The following is a 6254-nucleotide window of genomic DNA, read 5'->3' on the forward strand; positions in this document are numbered from 1 at the left end:
CCAGGGTGTTTGCTGGTCTCTCAACAGTGCAATCAGAGAGATGTTTTTCACCTCTCTCCTTTGATCTCTCCACCTTGCTGCACAAATAAGTTCGTTATCTCTCACTTTATCACTAGCACTCTCCTTTGTCAGAGGGTAAACACTGCTTCCACTAAAAAAGTTAACTGTCAGAAGGAACTGGACCTAATAAAGAAGAAAGGGTGCTTTAGTGCTTTTCCCAGTAAACAGTGTGAAATACTTTATTTCTAAAATGCAGCTTCCACCGTTAAGGACTGTTTCCTACAGAATTATGTGCAAGAGGATGTTCTTAATTACTTGTATCTTAATTAGGGATGGAATATAAAGTAGAGTGAGCTGTTGTGTGTGCTGAACTTCTGAGTTAATATTAACTAATGAAGAAAAGAATTGACAAAACCTTTCTAAAACATGTTTATCAGTACATAGGTGTTGCTTAAATCAGTTTGTTTACTCTTACTCAAAGAGTTAATAAGACTAAAACATCTCAAATTGCACATAGAGCCACAGAATTCTCTCGTCCTGTCCCCCTTTCCTTAGGCTGTAAGAATTGTAATTGAGCTCTTGAATTTACTCAGGTATTTAATTAGCCAAGATGGTGAAATGTAGTTTGGCATAATAAATGTATCAAAGAAAATAAAATTACCCCTCTCCTGCTAAAATATACAAAAAGCTTATGCCTGTGCCAATCTCAGCTGCTCCAAAAGTTCTCTTGCTGCTGTCAGATACTCCATGAATGTATTTTCCTTAGGCCCAGCCTCACTCTACAAGTCCAGCAACTCTACAGGTTTAATAAAATTGCTTCTGAGCAAGTGGCTACCCTGCTTTCTTCTGGAACTGCAGTTTCTTTAGCAGTAGTCTGCTGTTCTGCCTGCATGGACAGTATCTTCCCCAATGTGAAGGAATAAAAGGTTTCCATTTCCCCCATTCTGGGAACCAACATCTTTCCCCGTCACTGGCTTGCTGCAGTGAGAAATCTTGCAGAACAAAGGGTGGGGAAGCAACAGCACTGAGGAGGAACAATGACAGAAAACAAGGGGATTGGGATGTTGCTCCAATCAAAAAAAAAGTGAGAAAGAATACAAAAAAGGTGGACTGAAATACCTAAACAGCCATGAAGGGGGAGAGACAGGAAGAAAACTGAAGCCAGGATTGTATTTCATGTTTTGTTTTGTCTTTTTAATCGTAGTTCCTTGACAGATGCCATATAGGGAAATTGCAGGGCAAAAAGAACAAGAATACTTGTGGCACCTTAGAGACTAACAAATTTATTAGAGCATAAGCAGCCCACAAAAGCTTATGCTCTAATAAATTTGTTAGTCTCTAAGGTGCCACAAGTACTCCTGTTCTTTTTGCGGATACAGACTAACGCGGCTGCTACTCTGAAACCTGCAGGGTAACAGGATTTGTAGATTCTTGCAGGGGGAAGAATTACTAAAGTTCAACAGGGGGTGGCGGGAGAGAGAAAATGGAGCAGTCAGACTACCTGGGGACAGATGCCTTGGGTTTGTGGAATGATGCTGCTGTTGTGATTAATTGCTTTGTATTTAATGGTAGGTACCTTTCTCCTGACTTTCAAGCCCTGCTTTTAGAGGTTTTGAGATCATGTGGTTTCTAATGACTAACTAGGAGGAGCTAGTGTATAATTTGTTGCAAGGTGGATTAAATTGAGTCACAGGGTAGCAGAGGAAATAGGAAAATGGAGAAGATAGGACAGCTGGAGGAGTATGAGGGAGGAAAAGGCAGGTAGACAGAAGGAGGAGATGCCAGTGTAAGACACCTTTAAAAACCTCTGAGACTCAATCTAATGCTTGGGTGGAGAGAGAGGTGGAGGAGCTGTCAAAAATAAATACAAAAAAAAAAAAAAAAATTCAGGCCACTGTTGAGAATTAATAACTTTCTTTAGTGTCTAAAGTCCCTAATGTGATATGTGCCATATAGAAATAGTAAGAGACAGTGCCTGCCACAAAGACTGTACAGGATTAATAGATAAAAGAGAAAAAGGGTGGTAGAAAGAAAAATACTTTTCTCCATTTTGTAAATGGGGAACTGGGGTGTACAGAGGTGAAGTGACGTGCTTAAGGTCAACAGGCAGTCTCTGACAGGTGGGAATTTAATCTATATCTCCTGAGTCCCACTCCAGTGCCTTATCCATAAGATTACACTCCAGCTCTAATTTCCATGAGACCTCCATTACAGTGTTCACATTAGTGTGTTTATTTTCTTTCTAACAGTGTTAAACCAGATAACATTTCTAAATTGACTTGAGCGAATTTGTTTAATACAGTGGGTCCTGTCAGCTGTTTGAGGTCATTCTAGGCTCTCCTTGCTGATCAACCTAGTCTCCCAACTCTGCATACCTGAACTATTAGTGCAAGAGGCTGGTTATGAGAGTACCACATCCTTCCCTTCCTCCATGGTTTCTATCCACTTTACTAATGTGCAATACAAACTTCAACAATTTCTGTAACATTACAAACAGGCAGTGGACTTCTCCAATCAAAGTGTAAATTAAGCCAACTTATTTCACATCTTGGTTTGCAGGTTTTTGGGCCTCCCTCGCTCCAACAGCCCTGTTCATTGGCTTTCTGTATTCCAGCTCCCATATCTCTTTCTGCAAGATAACAAACAGCCTGCTGTGCTTAGGAACTGCCATTCTAACCCACAAGAAGTCTGACACCCTGAATTGTTAGTGAGGAAGGAGACCAAGGGAGCTGCTGCTTCATTCCCTTGACCCACCATGGGAAGTAACACTGTGAGCTATGTTTTGCAAGCAAAGCAGCCCTAAGGGGTTTGTGCACCAGGCGAATTGTGAGCCTCTGCAGTGGTGTAACCAGTGAGGGAAGCTGCAACACAGACAAGGCCAGAGGGTTTTAATTCACTGAGTGTTTTAGCACTCTGGATAACCCTGAGCCATGTAAAGGTGCCTCCGTTTTGTGCTCTTCTTGGAGAGATGCCAAGCATCAGACACTGGTGTGATCCCCATGCTTTTGGCATCAGGACTAGGAAGCTTGTAGTACCTCCTCCCCACCGCCAGAGGGGAAGGGAGTCTGCTCTGCCATTGACCAAGTGTCCCTTGGCTTGACCTTCCCCCTCCCTGCTCTGTTTCCTGGGCTGGCTCCCAGGCAGACCAGGTGAGGGGAGCTGCTTGCCAAGCCACCCCGGCACCCGCGTCTGTCTGTCACGTAGCCAGGAGACCCAGACTCCCTCCTCCGCCTGTCCTGAGGCCTCCCGAGAGGGGGCTCCCTGTGGGCGGGGGAAGGGCCTTCCAGCCTCTCCTCCTTGGGTGTGGGGAATAGGCCCAGGGTCCCTCTGTTCAGGGCCTAGGCAGCTTCATGCCTGGACGGAGCAGCCCTAATCTTGACAGGTCACTAACCTGGGGATTCCCACTGATTGAAGGCAGGAGGCATCCCTGCTGGAAGTGGTGGGAAAGAGACAGTAAGAGATTTGCTGGCCTGCCCAGACCGGAAGATGAAAACAGGCTTCTAAGGTGAGTTGTCACTGTTGCTTTGCATTTACTAGGGCAGAGGAGAGGGTGAGGCTTCAGGAGCAGCTGGGCTTGAAGCCAGGATGACCAGGGTGTATAGTACAAAAAGGGGCTGGATGGAGTAAAAGAAAGTACGCTTGAGGTGTGTGAGCAGGGGTGAAAAAAATATATTGAAAGGCTGGGAAAAAGGGAGGGAACACCAACATGGCTCCATATTTCAGTCTGGATACTTCTTAGGCTGAAGTGAATGCAGCTGTGAGGTTGGTAGCAATACACAAGAATGAGAGAGATGCCGGTCTTAAGAAAAGTTCATGGGGTGGAGGCTTTTTAATGTAGGTGGAAGGTCTGAGGTGTTCTTGGACAAAAGTGGTAGAGTCTATAGAGGTGGGGCTCCTCCAAGATACCTGTAAATTCTTACACTCCATCAGAAATTGTAGGAGCAGCCCTGCTTGTATAGGAATATCAGAGAAGTCGCAGAAGTATGGAGGAGGGCTAGCAACTCTAATTAACACCGAGCAGAACATTTTTCATAGTGCTTTAATTTAAATTCACATGCCTTGTAAATTGGTGTGCCTCCTCAGGATCCCAGGCGGGGTTAGCATTTAGTCAAGGGGTTCCGGACACAGAAGGACCTGTCAGTAAAATGTATCATTTTTTTATTTTTATTTTGGGGTGGGGGGTTGCACAGACTTGTGGCTCAAATTATGGCACTGATCTACACTAAACTGAGATTACTTGATTAGCGTTGATCTCTGCTAGTGCCCAGCATCCAGTTTCACATCAGAGAAGCTATTAGAGGGTCTGTCCAGCTCTGTAAATTGGCACTCATCTAGGATGCATGTCAGAGTGATTTGTGCATGTGCACTTTGTGCATATGCTCTCTCAGGTCTGGTATGTTGTAGCACCTTATGGTGTAGAGAAATTCAGACCCTACCAGAGTCACTCTGTGGTTTAGAGAACCAAGCAATAAACTGCAAACCTGAGCACCACCAAACAGTATGAGTTAAAGTCCTGCCATTGGCAGATTTCTGAGAATATTTGGTGTGCATATTACTTCAGTCACCCTGCTTTCTGTAGGGGCTTCTTTAGGAAGTTTTACCTCAAGTGCAGCCAATATTACAAAGAGTCTAGGAAAGTTATGGTCTTGTGATATCTGACAGGCATGGGTTTGGGCATTGCTCAAAGGCTGAGGTTGAGTTGAGGTTGTAAGGGGTGTGGGAGACACAAAATTACAATTATATTTCCTGATGTTCAGAGAGTTAAAGTCAGCCACCCTCCATATTATGGAATGGCACAAGACAGTGTTAGGTAACCATAACTCTGAATTATTGATGTTTCTTGGCAGTAAATTATAAGCAAACATAACTGAGAGGACTTAATAGAGAGAATTAAATGAGTGTGCTTGGGGCCTGCATTCACTAAGGAAGCTGAAAGGAACCTGCAACAAGAACACTAAGAACTAGAAAAAACAGCAGTTTGCTTTTTCCTTATGTGGAGTCTAAAGAGCAAATATACTTATCTGTCATGTATTTGTGTCTCGGCGCTAAATACTGTGTGCACTTGCATTAAATGATTATTGCTGCTGAAATAAAATAGCTGATATGTTTACTGCCTGTATATTCTGACTGATGCTTGTTGGTTGCCCACATATTTATTGGTCATTACTACTGTAGCACTGATTTTGTGATTTTTTTTTAATCTAATATACAGAATTGAAAAAAAATAAAAAATAAAAATAAAAAAGCATTCTAGCAAATGCTTTGGCCATCTGGTGGCCAGAACTGCTGCCATTCATCCTAATCCATTTCTGCAGTACTTAATTCTAAAATGCACTATTTACACATAAGTTTTGACAGTAGCAGCCATCACATATGTGTTTATTTTACTAATTTCTAATCACTTACATCACACTTGGCAAGCTCAAAGCACTATACAAATATTTAATCCTCTCAACACCCTGACAGATATGTGGTATCTCACTATCCGTGCCTTCACCCCAACCCTTGTTTGGACCCTCACCCTTGTAAGGAAACTGAATCAGAGAAGTTGATTTGCTAAAAGCATACATCTAGTCAGTGTGAGAGCTGGGATTAAAACTCAGGAGTTCTAGCCTCCTGTTCTGAGCTTAAGACCTCATTGGCTTTACAAAGTTGTCTGTTGAAAAGGTCCTGTCAGTCTGAGTATTTCATAGTCTAAACATCTGTCAAAGTCCTCTTATTGGAATGCATGTTCTTGTCTCATCTTATTTTTTAAAAATGCACTGTTTCACCGTCCACCCATCTCTTTAAGTGTGTCTGCAGAAAGGCATAGATGACTACTCTTCAAATAATTTGTGCTTTGGTTCTATAATAAGTCAAAGGGACCTTGTTCTTATTTTGATTTATATATTGATATATAGATGTAGATATAGATATTTATATACTGATTATATAACTTTCCATTCCCTCCATAATCCAGACCGTCCATCAAATTCTTAAAAATCACAGATACAACCTTTTATAATCCCAGTCTTTGTCCATGATGGGAAATATTTGTCTTAAGTTTTCTAACTGCTTCCAGTTGATGTTGTACACTATTACTTGCTTTGATTTGAGGAGTTATTCTTGCTGTTCCTTGTTCTCTCACTAGATGGCACAATTGTAGTATGTCTGAGTTTTCCAGTAATTTTTTTTTTCAAGTTGTCCTCCTCCGCTTTCTGCATCAAGTTGATTTTCTCAGTGCCATCTGCACACTAAGCCGATGTACCAAAAGA

Source organism: Trachemys scripta, chromosome 20 (assembly GCF_013100865.1).
Source record: "Trachemys scripta elegans isolate TJP31775 chromosome 20, CAS_Tse_1.0, whole genome shotgun sequence".
Lineage (NCBI taxonomy): Eukaryota > Metazoa > Chordata > Testudines > Emydidae > Trachemys > Trachemys scripta.